The following is a 19,933-nucleotide window of genomic DNA, read 5'->3' as shown; positions in this document are numbered from 1 at the left end:
CAACTTTCCATGCAGATATGCAGCTATTGCAGTCCAGCACCAAGGAATGAATCATGTAAGCTGTTCGTTAAAGTCTAAGAATGTTTTATAGCCTTGGTAGCATGCAAAGATTTTTAGGATTCAGACATGTTACCCTCAACCATGCAGTTAGAAATCTAGAGAGAAGCTGCAGGTGTCTACCCAGCATTAGATTTGGCCACTGCTGTCTGTGACCTTGTGACACTGAGAAATGGCCACCTTTGGCAGAAAAGCTGTATCTGGAAATTAGAAGACTAATCCACTTAGGCCAGTCTGAGTAATGAAAAGGGAAACTGGCGTGGGGGGGATTGCTATTTTCACCCTCATCCACATACCACCCTTCATAAATCAATACTTGGAAAAGATAAATATCTTCTGCTTCATTCAATTCCTACTTTGGCTTCTTAAATTTCTCTTTCAGAAAGGATTATTCTGTTCTGATCTCAGAAGTGAACCAAACAACAGTTTTGTGGTTTGGTTGGTTGGTTGGTGTTTTTTTTTCAGAAATGGGTCTGTGTTTTTAATTTTTTAGCTTTTTTCTTATAGTTTTAACCCATAAAGTTTTGCAGTTCAGAGAACTAAGCCCTAAGTGATGAAAAGAAATAAAAGTAAGCAAATCACTTTTGTGACTGCAAAGAAAACATTCAGATTTTATCCCAAGACACTCAGAGGAAGGAAAATATGAATTTGCATTTAATTTTTCTTTCATCTAAAATTTTACAGTTTAGATCCATTAGAGGCAAATACCATCTCGACAACATATGCAAAACTTATTCTATAAATACTGTTATCGTGCAGTTCACCTTTTCAGGTTGTGAAACTATCTAGAAGAGGAAAAAAACCACTTTCCAAGAATTATCAACTGAGGGGAAGAAAAAAAATCAAAATCTTGTTTGGAAGTCTTAGAAGGAAGAGTAAACAGCTTGTCACTGGCAAGCAGGGGAAAAAATTGAAGGCCCTCAAGGCAGAAGTCTAACAGGTGTCTCTAACCCCTTTGATTTCGTGTCTTGTACTCTCCCATAGAAGTATACTTGGTCAAGGTCACCTTTCTCTTAGTTCAGGAGTATCATTTATGCACCTGTTCAAATAGTTTCCCTTCAAAAAGGCCTCTAAACTACAGTATCTTCCTTTGAATCTCTGCATTCAGCGTGTGTTATGCTTTTGCAACAAGGGAAATAAAGGAGGGACAGTTACCAAGTCCCTTTGCCTCCCAATATAGTGCAGAAAAAAACCTGCCTTAATAAATACAACACGGGTGCTGACTGGCTGGTGCCTGCTTACCCTAATGAGCTTAAACTCTTATTTGTAGTGGACATCTGTCAAGACAGAAGTGAGGCACACAAGTCCTCTTAATCCATTAGCTCTAAATCCAGCAGAGCTTTCACACTTCTTTTTTTGAATTGAAGAAGAAAACCTGAGTGGGAACATAAAATGAGGCAGTGCACAACTCAAGAGAAGATCCTGGGCAGTGAGCACCTGAGATTTTGAGGCAAACAGCAATGAAAACCAACAACAAAACTGGAATTGTGATGGAAAAGCTGTGAGAAGAATGCCAGTCTGCAGTTCAGGATGAAACAGTAAGTTTGAATTTTTGTTGTATTTTTCCTATTTCATTTGGATTTTTAATCAAAGATAAAGCCAAAGACAGAGAAAGGATGGGCTGCACACCCTCTCACAATGAGATTGCGAATACAATTGCAAGAAGTGGTCTTAAGGCTTTCAATAAACCCAAAAGTGTTTTGCGTATTGATCCGGGAGATAAAGGAATCCCACTGCTTGTTAAAGGTTCATCTTGCTACAATATTGATGAATTCCACCAGTATGGGATCCAGGGGAAAGAATACCTGAGAGAAAAGGAGGATGAATTATCGGACCAGGACAACAAAGATGATTTGCAGTTATCTTCCAAGGCCCATTCAGATCCTCAAGTTTCCAGGGAAGACAAGGAAATTGAGAGGACAGCCACAGATGCTGAAGTTGTTATGTCCAAACTGATTGAGTCTCAAAAAAGTATCACTGAGGCCATACAGATCAGAAAGCAAAGCTCCTGTGAATCAGAAGCGTCACCTTTCATTTGGGATGACAAGGATGAAAGCAATGCAAAGCAAATTCCCAAGAAAGGAAAGAAGCAAAAAATCACAAGCTGGCAAAACAAGGTCGATCTAGCAAAAGTAAAGAAAAGTCCATTTCGTCACCGTGCGAGACAGAGAAAAAAGTAGATTTCCCAGAACTGCTTGTTAAGGCTCATCAGAGTGCATACACCTACTTAAATCCCAACCTCTCGAAATATGAAACTATACTTCATATGGCCAACCAGGCTACCCAAACTCAACTCTTCCTACAGCAGCTGGTAAGCTTTCTTGTGCTTCGTTTTGATGAAATCAACCAGCTCTTGGAAGAAATTGCCAGTGATGGTGAAAGTCTCCTCAAAGACATAGGTGGGAATCTGGCATGGCCAGCAGAAAAAGGTGATTTGAAGGAGCACCCTGATCTTCTGCAACAACTACTGCAGTACACAGTCAATAAAATGCAGTTAGTGAGTGGGACACTGGCCTCTCTCACGTCTGACGCCCTGCAGGAAACATGCAGCTACCTGCAGTCTGCTGCAAGCAACCTGGAAGGAAAACTGAAAGCAAAGCAAAGCTTTGATGAGCGCCTGCTGAGGATGGTGAGGCTGCTTGAAGCCTCAGCAGTGAGATCCTCTCAGTCCCAGGGTGATGACAGGACTCTCTGCTCTGAGGACAGTGGCATTTGCGTGGACAACGAATCCCTCAAAGACTTCAGTGCTCTCAGCCAGCATGGAGGACAAGCAAGCTGTGATTCCTATGCACAGGGACATCCATCCCAAAAGTATGCCAGAACAGTGCGTGATGGGACAATGTTGCCAGGCACAGCCACATCCCATGACTGTGCACTTGAAAGGCATTTTAAAGATATATTTTACTCATCTGTGCGGAGTAAAGAAGCAACTTCTTGTCAGGGTAGAGTACCAGAAGGCATTTCTACCACGCCCCAATATGCAAACTTGAGAAAAAGTCATTCCTATAACTCCTTCCAGTCTGACTCTATTCAGGAAGATGAACATTTCAAAATATGTGAATCAACAGATTTTCCTTATGATGATGATGAAGATGATGAGGGAAGCACCCTGGGCGAGGATGATGACAACACAAGTTTATCAGATATGGGGAAGGATGCCCTGCCGAGGAGGCCCCTGTCTTCACCTGCAGTCACTGATAACACGCAAAGACAGTCCATCAAGAGGACAGAGAATGCAGAGAGAGAGGAAATTATTCTGAAGATGAAATATGCCATCAGTGAAAAAATCAAGTTTGTCCCAGCTAAATCCAGACATAAAGAATGGACAGAGGATGAGAGTGGAAGAGCGGTTTTAACAACAAGGCCCAGTACAGCAATGGGCAGACAGAAAACCTTCAGGAAACAACGACGGTCCAGGTCAGAGGAGTCCCTCAGAAGCCAGGCAGAGGACCTGACCCTCCTAGAGCTGCAGAGAACTCAGAAAGAGCTCAGCAAAAGGCTTGAAATGTTTTATGAGAAGAAGGATACACATAGCAACCCAGAGCCTTGGAAATCAAGAGCAGCACCCTATTTACAGGATGAACAAGTTACAGCCAGGTCCTCTAGCAAATTGAAGGCCTGCCTCAGAAAATTTGGACTTCCAGTTATTCCACCCACCATTCCTTTCCAGAGAGGCCTGGCACCTTTAAATCCTAAGCATCGTATTTCACCAGTAGAAGACACGGACCCTTCAGACGCCAATGGAGTTTCTTCTAGCTTTCCAAATGCCTTTCCTCCTGCACTAACTGCAGAATTAAGCAAGAAGGACACAAAGGAAGAAGCTGACGAAGACCTTGAGAACCTGCCACCACCACCACCTGAAATGTTAATGGACACGTGTTTCGATTTATCTGAGCCTGAAGAAACTGCAAAAATAGAAGGAAACTCTTCAGAAGATGCCAAAAAGCCTGCCAAAACAGAATTTCATGCTGCTAAGAGAGCACAAGTTTCCCCAAAAATGAAAGCCTCTGTCCAGTCCATTGACTTACTGCCAAGTAAAAACATCAGTGGCCCCAGTGCGATCACTAATAAAGGTCTAAGGAATACAGGAGCAGGGGACGAGAAACTGCAGAGGTACTCTCTGGAGCTGAACCCTACCAGTGTGCACATACCTAGCCAGGAGGAGATACTGGAAACCCAGAGGAAAGAGGCTGCAGATTTGTACAAGCAAACCCATAAAATCATTCCTCTTCAAAATCCCAGTGGGGTTTCAAAACCACACATCAACAGCTCAGAGAGCAAAGAGCCCAATTCACCTGCGACTTTGGTGCAGTACCAGAAGCAAGGTTCTCCTGATTTGCTCAGGAGAAATGAAAAAGGCTCAGCATTTGCCAGGAGGGTCTCCCCAACGAGAACTCCTCCTCCTCCTTCTCCACCAATGGAGAAACGGCTTTTTAGCCCCCCAACACACCACAGACACTCTCTGCAGGCTTGTAGCAACCCGCAACCAAGCTCACCCACCACGCAAAGGAAACCGAGTCCCCCCGCAAGTCCCAGGGTGCCCAGCCCACCCTCACAGAAGAAGCTGCCTTCTCCACCACCCCAGCGAAAACCGCTCAGCCCTCCCACGGGACACAAGCAAAGCTCGCCAACACCATACCGGATGCTGGGCTCCCCAGCCTACCGCCGAGATGCAAGTCCCCCACCGTTCTCCACCGCTCCTTCCCCACCAACCTCCCCATCCCGCTCCTACAAGGGGCCAAGACCTGGGCTGGATGCTGGAGATGAGCACCAGCTCTCCTCCTCCAAGAGAGGCAGCAATGTTCATTCGATATTTTGCCCAGCCACCTCTTCCTTATTTGAAGCCAGACCTCCACAGGAACCCACCAAACCCTCTGTGGAAGCGACCAGTCAGCCTGAAGCTTCATCACTTTCCCAAAAGACCAGCCTGCTTTTCCGGCAGCCTGGAGACCGGACCAGAAAGCTATCCCTGAGCGCTGCCAATCCTCAGCCGTTTGTGAGGAGAAGTTTCTCTGACCGCCGACCAGGGGTCCTGTTTCGTCTTCCAGCTGCCGTGACATCTGGCAGTGAACCCGCGCTTAACCACGCAAGGTAAGAAACTTCCCACTCTAGGCCAAGGAAGCGGAAGGGTAGCACTGCATTGGCTTTCTGAGCTCCTGATGAGAATTTAATGTCGTTGAGAGATTTCCCAGAAAAGTGCTCTCTTCATGTGCAGAACAGACAGCTGGGCAAAGATACCATGGCAGTTGCACTAGGTGATTGTTGTAGATCACTTCCAACTGAAATATTCTGTTCTATTTTCTCACCCCAGATTTCAGTCTGCCAGTATGAATACAGGGAGGAGTTAAGCTTCCATGGGTTGCTCAAGCCTTACACTTACATATCTGCTGTGACAGGTACCCCAGGGAAAATTCAGTGTTGGTTTCATGGCACAGAACTTCTCTTATTTGCATGGGGGCTAAAGATAGCCACATTCAATTCTTAAAAGCTCTGAAGTAACCATCAGGTTACACACATCTTTAAATAACCATTAGGAGGTAGGCTTGGACCAAGAGGAAGGGTATCATTCCTAACTTCAGCTTCTAAGCCAGTAAACTGTTCACCTGATATCTCTATTAAAATGTTTCAAATCAGCTGGCAAGAATGACAGATAATGTGAGCTTCTGAGCTTCTCATGTAGGCTTTCAGAACTAGGTGCCAATTTCAAGTCTAATGAGTCCACAGCCCAAGCCCAGTTTTCAAAGTGGAGAAACCTCCCATGGCTACTGAAGATTAATTGCTCTGAAAAAGTCAGTTTAAAGAAATTGAAGCATCAACACACCAGTTCCATGTTTGCAAGCATTGGTGGCCATTTTTAAAAAAATCTGGGCTTACCTTTAAATTCTCTCTACCACTTAAAAAAAAAAAAAAACACAAACAAAAACAAACAAACAAAAAAACCCACACAAAACAAAACAAAACAAAAACAAAAACAAAACAACAACTCAGAACCAGCTAGGAAACAGAAATGGTATTTGGGAATACTCAAAGATCAGTGTAACAGCCCGGAAGTAAAAAGGGTTGTTATTCTAGTTTCTTAGCATCTTAGGATGTTTAAGTCCATTAAGCTCTAAGCTACGCAAGAGGATTAAGACCCTTCTCAGGCAGCCTTTCCTCATGTGAGGAATATTGTTACTCTTGCCAGAGAACAGCTGAAATCATGTGAATCATCCCCATGAGCAGAGATTGCAAGACCAACACTAGCAGGAGACAAAACTGCACTTGTAAGTGCACAAGCACTCCGCACATTGTAAATACTGGGACAGTCCTGGATACTGAATGAGTAAAGGGACAGTCATAGGCACTGAAGCAAGGTGTCCAGGAATTCCCTCCCTAGAGACAGAAAAAGGATCAAGTTTCCCACAGGGACAGTAGAGAAAAGTGCTGAACAAAACATGTGAAGAACACGGAGAAATGCAGACCGGTTTGCATTCCCAGTTCTAATATTGCAATATATTCTGACATTTGAAAGTTTCCTAAAAGTCCTATATGTTGTTGCTGTGTTTTCTGTTGTTGTTGTGTACTATGTGAAGTCAGCTTTGCCTACTCCAGTGCCTGCTAGCAGATATAAATGTTTTCAGAAGAGGCTTTATATCAAACCTTGCAAGACAAAAGCCCTGGCAGTTTTATGGATCAATGTGAAAAACAGTCTTTTATAAATTGTTAGCTAATTTATACTTAAATGGGGTGTATTATCTTTCTATTGTAGTCTGTCAGAGCATAGAGAGTAATATAAAAAAAAACCAAAACAAACCACTGTAAATAAAATCTTCCCTTTCATGAAAAAAATTATATATGCTAGTGTTATGATATACAGCATTTTGGAAGAACGACATATATCCTGAGCCAAATTCAACTTACCATTTATACAAATGGACATCAAAAGTAGTCCTGCTGAGTTAGTCCAAATTTATATCAATATAAGCAAAAGGGAAAATTGGCCCATTAATTGCCACATACAGTGATTTAAAATGCAATACACTACCGTGTGTTTTCTTACATTTAAAATAAGCTGCCTGGAGGAAGCTTTTACAGACCTTACATCAAATGGCCTTATTTGAATATCACAGCAAATACACTGATGGGCAGAGAACTGTTTTAGGAACCAGCATAAGGCAGAAGCTCCAAGAGCTCCTCCCATCACTGCTGCTCATCTCCAGTCACTGGGGACCAGCACGGTTGCCACAGCTGTGAGCGCCACATCCCCATGCACAGATGCCGACCCCTGCTCTTGCAGCAGATGCCATAAGAGACAAACCACCATACCCTGGTCCGTCTTTCTCCTTCAAGTTCATTAAGCATACAAGGCTTCCTCTGCCTTGCCATTCATTCAGCTGACGGAGGGAAATTTCGAAACGTGTCCCCAAACCAGATGTTGTGCTCCTAAACCTCCTCGTTCTGGCCATGTTTGCATCTGGTCTCAAGTTCACAAGCTATTCCCAACCAGCTGTCAGTCTCCTTTCCTTCATTCCTTCCCTTGCTCTACCTCTCCTCTACAAATATAACAATGCCTATTTTTTTGTCTGTGTGGGGGTTTTGTGTGTTATTAGCAGCTCCAAGCACTAGTCACAGGAGGGAGGAGAGGCAGAGGCAAACCTGCAATAGCATCACTCTTTTACAGGTAAAACATTTTGAAAATCAGTGAGTTAGCCAGTTTCTACTATGCTCCCAAACTCAAGGATAGAGTCCTCCAATTTTTCCATGCCCAATTAAAACATCAATTTGCTGAGAAACAGATTGTTTAAGAGAGGAGCTTGTACAAGCAACATGTTTCTCATTAGGCAGCTGAGCATCCTCTCCCACCCACTCCATTTTAGAAGAAACACCAAAAAAGGGGGGTGACTTCCATCTCACTTGCTAACTGGTGTTGCCAGGCATTAAATGTCAGTGCTATACGCAGACTTGCATGTCTCCTGTACACTCGCTGATCCCCTAGAAGGCAAAAAGCATTTCTTTCCCAAGATTGTCTCCTGCCCATCCTGTTCTCTAAGGAGTATCAGGACTTAAGACATCATTAGCCCTAAGGCGGGAGCTAGAGCTTTTGTGTCCAGTCTTAGGGTACTTGATGAGAGTTTCAGGTTTCAGTGCTCAAGTCAGTACAACTGGTTCCCACATGGACAGCCAGTACATGGACAGAATGAGCTGACTTTGCTGGTTTCTAAGCTTGGTCGTTTGACAGCGATCAGCAGCTATTGGCATCTTATCAAGGCATAACATGTACAATCGCTCTGCTCACAGAAATCTTGCTGATCTGTAATAGGATTTCTGTGTGTGCAGTTAAACAAAATAATATTTTATTAAGATTCCTAATCTCCCAAGAGGTAGAACAAAGATAAAAGATTACATGCCTTTAAGATATTGTTCGAGGAGGGCTTGAGGATGGATTGTGTTGACTGAATCAGACCGAAAGCAAGTAGCCCAAGTGAGACCTTCTGCAACTGGGTGATATTTGGGTCTGGATTATTTTCATGACTGGTCACATATCAGAAATCTCTTCCTCAGTTCAAATAATTAAACTCCTAGCAGTCAGAATAGGAACACGACAGCTTGTCTGTAGTTGAAAGCTAATACAGTTTAACAGTTTATATACTTAAAACACAATAATGATTCCCAGATAACTCATGTTGAGCTTAAACCACTTTAATTAGTTACAGCAACACAGGGCACATTTCAGCATGAAGGCCCAAGGCGTGAGACATACATGACTAGCTCCACTGCTATAATAGATCTTGATTCATAAAGTCCCTGTGACCCTAAAGATTGCCAGTGTGACTTCAGGAACATCATTTACACTTTCCGTGTCTCAGTTCTCCTGACTGCAGCATCCCACAGTCATGTTGGCATACTCAGAAATCACTGTAACCTCACTCAACAGATGTGTAACAGAGGTAAGACCTTTCCTCCAGCAGGGTCTGGAACAAGACTTTTTGTGCAAGTCTGTGTCCACCTGCAAGTAAACCCAGATTCATACTGATCCCCGGTTCAACATATGAAACGTTTGCTTCCCAGTAGACTTTTGGGAGTGAACAGTACAGTGCATATACACAGGAGACAGGGAATTACATAGTATTGTGCAGCATCTGTGCTTTGAGGGTTAATGTGGTCTAATCAGTGCTGTTTTAAAAAGTCACAATTCATTAGCCTCTTAACTTAAGCATCTTTCCTTCTGCAGCTTGGAGGAGAGCCCTAGGAAAGCAGGCGACTCTTGGAACAGCCCTTGCGTACCCGAAATCAAAGAGTCCAACAGATCCGCGTCCCACCCCGAGCTCTACATCGTGGGCCAGGGGCTGCAGAGGGACTGACAGCAGAAGCACCTGCAAAGAATCAAAGCCAGAGGCCCCAGGGGGCCTTAACCAAACCTCCAAAGCCTGTCTCCATTGTTTTTTTTAGGAAACAATATGACGGCATCACATGGAAAAACCCAGACTGGTCCCAACAATCTAGTGAAATATCAGTAGAGGGGTAGGCAGCTGCTTCTTCTTTGGATTGCATTTCGTGGCGCAACTCGAAGATTTACACTGAGCAAAAGAAATACTTCGCAGTTGGTCAAGTCTGAGGCAATTTGATTTGATAAAGACAGGACCCAGAGAGAAGTCCTTTGTTTCGCTGTTTGGCTAAAGGAGTTCAAAAACTTTCAGAAATTATCAATATTTGACAATTTATTTATTCAGGAGGCACCAAAGTTTCAGTTATGTAAAAAGTGTCTGTTGTGACATTTCCAGGGGGGAGGTAAAATCCTGAACCAATTGATTTTTCTTGCAAAAACATCAATGGCTTCAGCAAAACCACATCTTTACACTGGGTATTTGTCAACATGCAGAAAAAGAATAAGACCAATACAAGTTAAAACAAAATAACCTCTTTTAAAGGAGTAAAATTAGGGACCTTATTCCCTCAAAAAAGGCTTTGATCTTCTAAATCACCCTTGATCATCATATAATCTCATCACCTCTAGTTTCCAGGGTACAAGGCTTAATCCTGATTAGAGTAGTTTTGTAATAGCCCAATCAAACATTATGAATCCTGAGGCACCTAAGGACATGTATTTTTTTTCTTTTTTTTAAAGAGAAGAGAATGCTAGCATAGAGAACCCTGCTCTCCCTGAAACAGATTTATATTCTTTCTGATTTATGCCGTTTGAGGGGATTTATTGTCATTTCACTGAAGAGTCTAGACAGATGTTTGTTAATAAAAACACAAGTTCTTTACAGTCGATTAATCCCAGGCTTTTACAGTGGAATACAGTTTCAGAATTTACTGGATCTTGCTCACCTCATTTATCATCACAATTAAGATGCAAATTTGAATTAATGTAATTTTAATTACTTTAATTTGATGTGATTTTATATGCAACTTCAGCACAGAATGAGATCCAGGAAAAAAAAAAAAGCCATTTGTGGTCCTGTTTTGATAGGAATAGTTTAAATTTTTCTTATGGTTTTCATGATAGTGGCATCTGGGCACTCCGCCTTCACACAGGATTTTTAACCTTTCCTGCCACCTTCATGGTGGGAGAACTGAGACTCGTGTTGTGCTGTACAAGGGACCCCTTTGGATACTGAGCTCCTGAGGTTTTAGTCTGGTGCCTTAATCACAACGATCCTTCTTCAATTATTTCAGTGCCATCTTCTGACACCTTAATTGTCATATTTAAGGTGAGGTATTGAACAGAAAGAAGCAACTCCCGGTAAGCAGATGCTGTGGATCGTCAGGGCTTTGTGAGCTTGAGGTGGTACAGCAGCCTTACCCAGAGTGTACAGCCAGGAGATGTCAACACATCCACCTTGCAGTCACACAGGCAGATGCACCGTCCCCTGTTGAACTGGGAAATCACTGCGGGTACTGCAAAGATCAACAGCAGGGCAAACTGCAGGCTGGCCTTCCCCCTCATCAGAAGTGTAGCTCCCTCCCAGATACACAGAGATACAAATACATTCGCGTGCACTTTGAGTTTGTCTGTTCTGCTGGCAGGAACTACCCAGAATGGAACCAAATCAGGAACATGACAGCAGAAAGTCAGCGCTTTGCATGCCTAAATGTGGCTTTGAAGATGAAAATGTGACAGAGTGGGAGGACAACTTCTGCTCAGCTGCTACAATCATTTTATCTCTTTATGGTTTCATGCTGAAATGTCCCGGCACCCATGATGGGTGATGAGAGAAAGTATTCATTTATATACCCCAGGCACCAAAATCTGTGGTACAAGAGCTACAGCGGCACATGGAGCAACACTTCAATTCAGCAATCAGGCTGGAAACCTCCTCACACATGTGCCAGCTAGACGTGGAGTCAGCCAAAGCATCTTCCCCCAAAAACCAGGCTCCCCTGAAAACCTGGCACACAAACTGTCATCCTACCACAGCATCTCTCCCAGCTTTGACTAAGCCCATGGTCGTCAGGAGGCTCATTGCAAACACAACCCCACTTGAACACTGCAGCTGCTGAAGGGTTCGGATGCTGCTCTAAGGACGCTGCAGAAAACAGAGAATTATATTCAAGAAACAGAGCTTCTCCAGGAGCGATCTACAACTTTATAATATGAATTTGTGACTACATACAGCTAACAGATTCTCTTCAGTACAGTTAATGTACAGGACTATTGCAAATAAAGTGTTTACCTTCAATTTGTATCGCAAGCATGAGATTAAGAGTAACTATAGTATGGAGGAAATTATAGTTTGGGTGGTCACTTTAAAAAAAAATGTTTATACAGTTTTTTTGGACAACACTTTCATTTTTCATTAATGTAATTTTTCTGGAATACAATTGTTTTATAAGACCATACTCAAATTTAAGATTTATTTTTTACTGATGTAAATAAATCAGAGTTTTTATATGCAAGGTATGAATTGAGCTCTCTTACATTCTGTATGCAAACAGCTTAAATCTTACCCCAATGTTATACTACTGATTTCTTCCTTAGTACGCTAACTAGTGCCCTGTGCTATAAAAAGTCTATTTGCTTCCTCCTCACCACAGTGCAAGCCTGTTTTATGTTTTACTTGTACATCAATTAAGGTTGCATTTCCACTACACAAACGTGCCTTCTTTAGGCTACAAGATCAAGCCTGTACACTGACAGAGCAGAGCAGAGATCAGCTGTGCTTCCACCCTTCCCGTGCCCTGATTTAAGCTTGAGCTACCTGGCAATTTTGTACTCTGTTTAGTAGAGTTCCTGCATGCAACCACGGCTAGTTTGAGCAGCAGGTAGTGGTTTTCCCCTAAGGATTAAAACCAGAGTGCACCTGCTGCAGTGGAGTCTCATTGCAGAGGGGCTGAGCACAGAGTGAAGCAGTATCAGTTTTCCAGCCAGGGCTTCACTGCTGCAAGAACAGTGGCCAACAGCTCTGTGTGGCACTTTATCTGCAGACCTTTAAAAAGCTGGCAGGTGCCCTTGCTTCCAGTGACGCTGCTCACATCTCAGACCTTGCAGGGACTTGTCATTCCATACCCTCAGTATCTGAAGACCACAAGAACATGAAAGCACTACTTATACTCCAGTTACTTCTTTGACAAGAACTACTCCAGATATTAGCAATCTGGTTGACAGCACTACGCAGGTTATCAATAAAACCAGCGTGTCACAGTGTTTGCGCTGCCACACCTCTGAACACCCAAAGCATTTCATAATCATTTATGAAGTTTCGTCATTAAGAGGAATATTCTGAGAAGTTGTTCCCTTTGCTCTATGTAGGAGGGAAAGAAATCTCAGCACAGAGATAGAGTAACCTGTTCTTACTGTCATGTCTCATCAGTAAGGAGCTGCCAACATCTCCTGAAGAGAAATCCTTCTAGATTAGCAGATCATTAATCCATCCACAGTAGATACACTCGGTGCCATCATGACTGCAGTGTGTATAGATGCTTGTTGCAGTTATGAACTTCAAACTCAGATTTTGATCTTCCTGGGCAAGATACTGCAGGTTTCATAATGCTTGCAGTATTGATTAGGGACTCATTTCCATGTTGTCCTCAGACAAATATAAACTCACTACTGTATATTGGATCAACTGAAAGTTTGGAGCAAAGATCCCAACTTTCCATTTCTTGCCCATTTTGGATGAATAATGAAAATGTAAATGTCAAAAAAAAGATGTGCAGATACAGACAGTAGGCACTCAGCTGGACAAGGTGGTCAAGACCCAGGACCACGTTATCCCTCTGATCTCATTTTGGTTCATCTCACATCTGCCTGCCCTGCATATACCCTGTTCCACCACTGCAAGCACAAAATTATCTGCAGCCTTCACCATCCCTAATTGCTCTCCACTTTACTGACATACTGAATTTCAAAATCTGGCCGCTTACCTGTCCTCATCCTTTCTTTAGTAATATTCCACTCTGTGACTGCATTAAGTAATCCTGTGAGGATTTCTGGAGTTAGACTGTATAGAGTACACCCTTTATCAAGGTTCTTTTAAAGGAGAAAGGGGTTATAAGCCTGTCTTACTCTGTATGAATCCCTCTTGCTTTAATAAAGTTTTCCTTGAGGCATAGATGAATTGATTATATAGCAATTAAGAAGAAACTGAAAGCTTTCAGTGTTAAAGGCTGCTCTTCATTTATTATTACTATTACTAAACCACTGGGTCTTCAGCATATGAATGAATGAAAGCTGAGGCCTAGGGCTGCCAACACAGCAATGTCCTTCACAGTATCACAGTATGTTTGGGATTGGAAGGGACCTCAGAAGATCATCCAGTCCAATCCCCCTGCCGGAGCAGGAACACCCAGATGAGGTTACACAGGAACATGTCCAGGTGGGTTTTGAATGTCTCCAGAGAAGGAGACTCCACAACCTCCCTGGGCAGCCTGTTCCAGTGCTCTGGCACCCTCACTGAGAAGAAGTTTCTCCTCAAATTGAAGTGGAACCTCTTGTGTTCCAGCTCGATCCCATTACCCCTTGTCCTATCATTGTTTGCCACTGAGAAGAGCCTGGCTCCATCCTCACGGCACTCACCTTTTATATACTTATAGACATTAATAAGGTCCCCCCTTAGCCTCCTTTTCTCCAAACTGAAGAGACTCCCCAGGGCAGTGACTGTAAAGCTGGGAACAAAACTTTCCAGGCATTCCAGTAGACACAGAAAGATATATAGCAAGGCTGACATGGCGCTACAGGTAAAACCTAAACCAACAAATTCACTGGCTGCTTGGCTTTTGAGTGTGACTCTAAGAAGTCAGCCTAATGGGGCAATTTGCACCTTGCAGCCTTCCTGCCTCTTGAACCCAATATCAGTGTAAGAGTCTTATATTCAAACTCTAAATTAAACCTGTCGGTATAATACAATTTTTTTTTTTTTTGTTAATATTTTTAATGTTTTCCTCCACTTCGAAGTGTTGTGTCTTGTCTTGTAAATAGAGTTACCATAGACATTGAGGGCACAAGGTAATGCATCTCTCTGGAGTTTTTTAATACTGATGTTTTTTAATCAATAACCTGATATCCAATGCAGATCCTTTCATCCTCATATTTCAGAGAAAACACATGCATATACGTACATGCGTTAATGGCATACCAGTAGGCTTCCATAGCACGCTTTTTCATGTGGATAAACCAGGCAATGGGGAGCATGAGGGCTGCTCGGCTGGCGCTCAGCGCTCTGCAGACAGACACAGGGCTCCTGGTAAGCAGTTACCTAATTCTGAATCTGAGACAAATATAATGTCGATCCACGTATCACATTAACAACAGCTGGTAACAGGATATCTCTAAGGTGCAAAATGAAGAAATAATCTAGAAAGCACCATGGACAGTTGAAATAAAATTACAATGCTACATTCTTCATGTTGAAAACCTCAGGACTTCAGAACTACTTATCCTACCAATAGCCAAGAGTGGGAGAAAGCACGTACTGCACCTCTGAGCTCTGCCAGCCCAGGCGAGGCAACAATTTCCCCATCCAGCCCTGCAGATTTCTCTTGACAGCCAAAGAGCTAGGAAAAGCTTTTCCACAGGGAAATAAAAGAAAAAAAAGCTGCTGGAAACACACAACAAGCGCAGTAGGCATTTAGATGCCCAGTGTATTCCCAACACAACGGCTCAGCAGCCTGTCTGCTCCAGCCACACAGTGAAGTTTGTCGTAACTGCCACAGAGGCTGTTTACAAACCAGCAAAAATAGAAAGGCACTTCTTTAAATAAACAGTGTACTAGTAACTTTAGGAGTCCTTCGATGGGTTTGATTTAGACTCCTTGCAGTGAAAAGGAGACTAGAACTTGTGCGAGCGTCTCTGTTCTTCAGATGATGCTTCCCAGGAGACTGACATGCTCCAGAAGTTCAAGGCAACAGCTCTGGGGCTGAGCATCTCCCACCACCCATTTTGGGATGGCAGGCCAGCCCAGCAAAGAGGTAAGCAGAAAGCTAGCACAGGGCCCAATGGATCCAGTTATCTTGAGGTTTCTATCTCAATTGTTTTTTCCTCCTAAATTTGCATAATACTGAGCCAAGACCTGAGCTATATCTAAATTTAATTTTGTAAGCCAAGCACTTAGCAGTACTCTGAAGCACCATCAGGAGGACCATGCATCATCCACGTTTGTTTATTACCATGTTTGAAGACTAAGAAATGTTTCTGATGTGAAAGAGCAGTGACTTCAAGGAGAGGGAAAAATACTACCCTTCCAACAGCAAGTTTCACTGTCTTTACTACGGTGTTTTAAAAAGATCTGAGAAAATATTAGAGCAGAGAGGGGGGTAAACAGGCAGTCTGTTTCCATGATTTTGTCTCCAAGGAAAACAAAAAAGACATATTCGCTTTGCTGGTAATGGCAACCCTGTAAGCTCACGGACTGTTCTTCCCTCCATCATGCTACCCTGCCTGGGCTTTACTAGGCCAGGATTAGATGATAGCTAAGCAAACACACACAGCCACATAAAATAGATTTTTTTCCTCCAAAAATCCTAATTCATACCTCACACATGCATTTTCTTTTGTAACATCAGAAACTGGCAACCATGCAGAATATGCTGACAGAATGTTATGGTTTGCACTGGGCTGTGAAGTGTTTTTTCCTAAGGCACAGGAATAATGGCAGCTACACGTTAAAATGTAAGTTTAGCAGATTCAAATGATTATGAAACAAAACTGTTAAACAATTTCTTAAGAGGCAGCAATGTCAATGATCACGCAGTTCATCAGGAGTCAGAGCCAAACATAGAAGCGCTTGTTCCAGCTACACAGGAATTCATTACGCTGGGAAGCACTGGCCCATGGCAATGAGTTGTCACATAGCTCTGGGCTGAACGGCACCCAGGCTGGAGTATAAATAGATTTGTGAAACCCTTCTCACCTGTTGTTGGCCTTATGGTCAGGTCATCCTCTACAAACAAGTTACAAACAACACTACTGCTGTTCTGGGTAAATGCACATATATCTGCCGTCTGAAAAGCAGGGCATGTTTTCCCCATGAAATACGTTTCCTCTTCTTACATATAAAATTGTGATTGAAGGCAGCTATAAGCCAGAAATTACTCGGATTGCAAATGTGCAAAGCTTTGGGATTTGGGCCAAGTATTCTTCAGGTCTGTTGTGAGCAAAGGATATATCTAGTTAGAAAACTTTATTCTATATAGGACCTTTTGGGTACATTGTCTCCCAAACGTGTAAATAAATGATGCCATTGCAATGCCAAATAATGAAAAGTAGCAGCGGATGACACAAAGAAGCCATGGCAAAAGACAAAGAGGAGGAGAGGGCCACTAAGGAAAGGATACAGTGGGACAGATTTATGCATTGTTGGAAATGCACTAAGGAAGATCTTAGGCCAGCTTTTACTGGGACAAGTGCAATCTGTAATTTTGAAAACAAACAAACAAACAAACAAAAACTATAGCTTCCTACAGGCATGAAACATGAACTACTGTCACCCCTGGGCAGGACCAAAAGAGGGGCACGCTGTTACCATTACCGTCAAATGGAGCATTAATGGCAGGATCACAGGGAGGTCCAGCCTGCAGGGCCACCCACCAGCACCACTGGGCTGAGTTAGCTGGTGGGTGGCCGTTCCCTGAGGAAACAGGAGCATGTTTTGTTTTCACTGAGTGATACTGAAAATAAAAAGCTGCCAGAATAATACAGCAATCAAAGCAATAGAGATCCTGGTACTGGCACAATTATGCACATGTGAAAGTCATCTTATTAGAATAGCCAACTTCCCTTCTTGAAATAACACGTACTACTACTTGTATGTTTGCACTGACAGAAATGTGTCAACACTGAGCAGTTTTATAGTCTGATCTATTATATACGCTGACAGCATGCACAGACGAGGACTATTGTGAAAAGGAAGTGTCTCTACGTATAGATGTGTGCGTACAGATGTGTGTGCATCTGCAGAGGAAGCCCCAGCAGCAGCAGTTGAATCAGAGGGAATGTGACATTTGAGGCCGTGCCCGAGAGCCGGGGCACAGCTGCAGTGCCGGCCGCAGGGCACCGACGACGTCCCTTCCAGGAGCCAGCAGCAGGGAGTGACAGACCTGCACATCCTGCAGCCTTCACCCCAGTCTCCAAAGGGGGCCGAGGTTGTACGTGCTGCTCTCAAATGCAGCAGAGGTGAAACATGTTAAACCACCATGAAAATAGCACAGCCTTTATTTATCCAGGGCACAGCTATTAGCACAGAGCATGGCTTTTACAGCTCCTTTACCTCTGCCAACTGCATTCAAAGCTGTTGGGGGGCTTTTAAGGAAACACAGGGGCAGTTTGTTGGCCAGAGTTACTGTTTTTTTCAGCTAAAGATATCAAGGCAGAGTGGAGGCTTAATGGTTCGGGTCAACTCTAATTTTAACTAGAGTGGTTTTCTCACCTCTGTCTGTATCAAAGGCAGTATCACAGTATCAGGATTCAGTGTCAGCTGTCAGAGATTTGGTAGCAATGCAACCACTTTTATTCCCATCGTCACTATTTACCAAGGACTAAAATAGCCACCTCAGTGCAAATCCCCTCCCTCTGCTTGAGAGAGGGATTGCAGCACCTGGTTCCCAAGCTCACCTTTAACCTTGGCAAGAGCAAACTCTACCAGAATCACCTTATTATGATCCATGCCCCAGCTGCACCTCAGCAAAAGCAGCTCCCTTCAGGTGCATTCTTTAATTCTTTGGTCCACCTCTCACAGCAGCACCATGAAGCAGAATCAACATTCTTTACAACAGGAGCCTTCAGCCTCTGCACCATGCTTTGGGTCCAGCCTTCCTTCCTTGTCCTCCCAGTTTGCCATTCATTTTTCCATATCCTTCCCAAAGTCTTCTTGGCACTGCCAAGTTCATGCACGTACATTCTGCTGCAGGGGTTTGTGGTTGCACTTCCACAGGCAGATTCAGGGTCCAGCTAACCCATTTGCATGGCACATGCACTCCGAAGAGCGGGTAAGTCATGCCATCAGGTGTGTGCTTTGACTCTCGGTGAGAAGAAAGTGCCCATTTGAGGAAAAGATGAATTTTGCAGGCTGGATTCAGTGTATGTAGCACCAGTCTCTCTGCTCATGCAGCTTCAGAGTTCTAATGCCCCCTTGCACAGGGAGATGGCAAAAGACCACTCCCTACTCTGCAGGGGAATGTAAACTTTCTTCACTCCTTTATGGTAGACACCATATTTACCTTTTCTCCCCTGCCTTCCCTTATGACAACTCTACCTTCATCAAGCAGGAAGAACCTTCTGTGACAGCCAGGGTCTGTACTGGGCCTCTGGAAGGATGTAGGGTAAGAGTAAGCCCATGTACAAAGTTGCCATTCATCTATTTTCCTATCCTAACTTCTATGGTTTAGCAACTGCACTGCACATTAAATGAGTTAAACTGGGCCTGCAAGTGCAGCTTGCAGTTTCCTCTCTGGTGAGACTTCTGTAATAAAATTATAATAAAAATAAGTTTGAGAAGTTAAATATTTAAATTCTTATCAGTGCTGGAAGAAGGTTCAACACTGATTTGCCTTTTGTTTGTGCCATCCAAAAACCTTAGTAGCTTCTTAATGGCTTCTGAGATGTGCCCCTGTGCAAACCTGTGGCAGGAGAGCTCGTCTGAGCTGAATTAACCTTCACCCATTAAACCCTCTGCTTGTCACCAGAGACATTGTCAGCTAGATTTGATCTCACTGTTGTAGGACTGCCCCTCTTACAGGGAAACTGCCTCAGCTGGAGAGTTAAAAAAATAAAACACCTGGACAGAATAGGTACTGGCAGGCAATGCTTTATTCTCACCAGCTGTGAGGAGCAGTATGCATGAAAGCACCACTCAAGGCCAACAGAGAGTTAAGAAACCAGTTACAGGGGTTACATTTCAAACCAACTTTGCAAGTGCTACAGCTAAATGCATGAAAACACGCTCTAGAGACCTCATATCATGTGCACAAAAGCTTTTTTCCCCCCCAAGTGCAGAAGGTTCCCCCCACATTCCCAAAGGCCCAAGCATAGCCAAAGAGAAAGTAAAACTAAAGGACTGTTATTCAGCCCAGCAAAAGCAGCCTGTGCAGGGAGCACTTACTGGGCTCCGGAGGGAGAGACCTGCAGAGGAGGAAAACAGCAAGAATAACTTTTGAGGTAGAGGAAGCAAAACCAGGAGGCCCTCGAGAGATGCCAGTTGCTTAATTAAAACAAAACAAAACAAAAAAGGCAGAAAAGCAACCTGTTGAAATAGATCTCAGGCAGTAGCAAACTGCAGGTGCTTAAGGAAGTGACATAGTTCCAGATCTGCAATTTAAACAAGGGGCAATGGGTACCAACTAGAACACAAGAGGTTCCACTTATATATGAGATCTGCAAGGACTGTGGCTTCCGCTGCAGGATCTCCAGAAACACTGGTGTTTCAGAGCCAGGTCCCTGGCTTAGATCGCATACCAAGAC

General features: G+C 43.4%; 1 pseudogene; it reads left to right on the top strand.

The window, feature by feature from the left end:
• The first annotated feature begins 1,378 nt into the window (after window positions 1–1,378).
• On the top strand, window positions 1,379–11,937 carry LOC136100032 (photoreceptor cilium actin regulator-like; annotated as a pseudogene).
• The last annotated feature ends 7,996 nt before the right edge of the window (window positions 11,938–19,933 follow it).

This window comes from Patagioenas fasciata, chromosome 3 (genome assembly GCF_037038585.1).
Source record: "Patagioenas fasciata isolate bPatFas1 chromosome 3, bPatFas1.hap1, whole genome shotgun sequence".
Taxonomy (NCBI): Eukaryota; Metazoa; Chordata; class Aves; order Columbiformes; family Columbidae; genus Patagioenas; species Patagioenas fasciata.
Note: the sequence above shows the minus strand (reverse complement) of the source record. Positions and strands in the feature narration are given on the sequence as shown.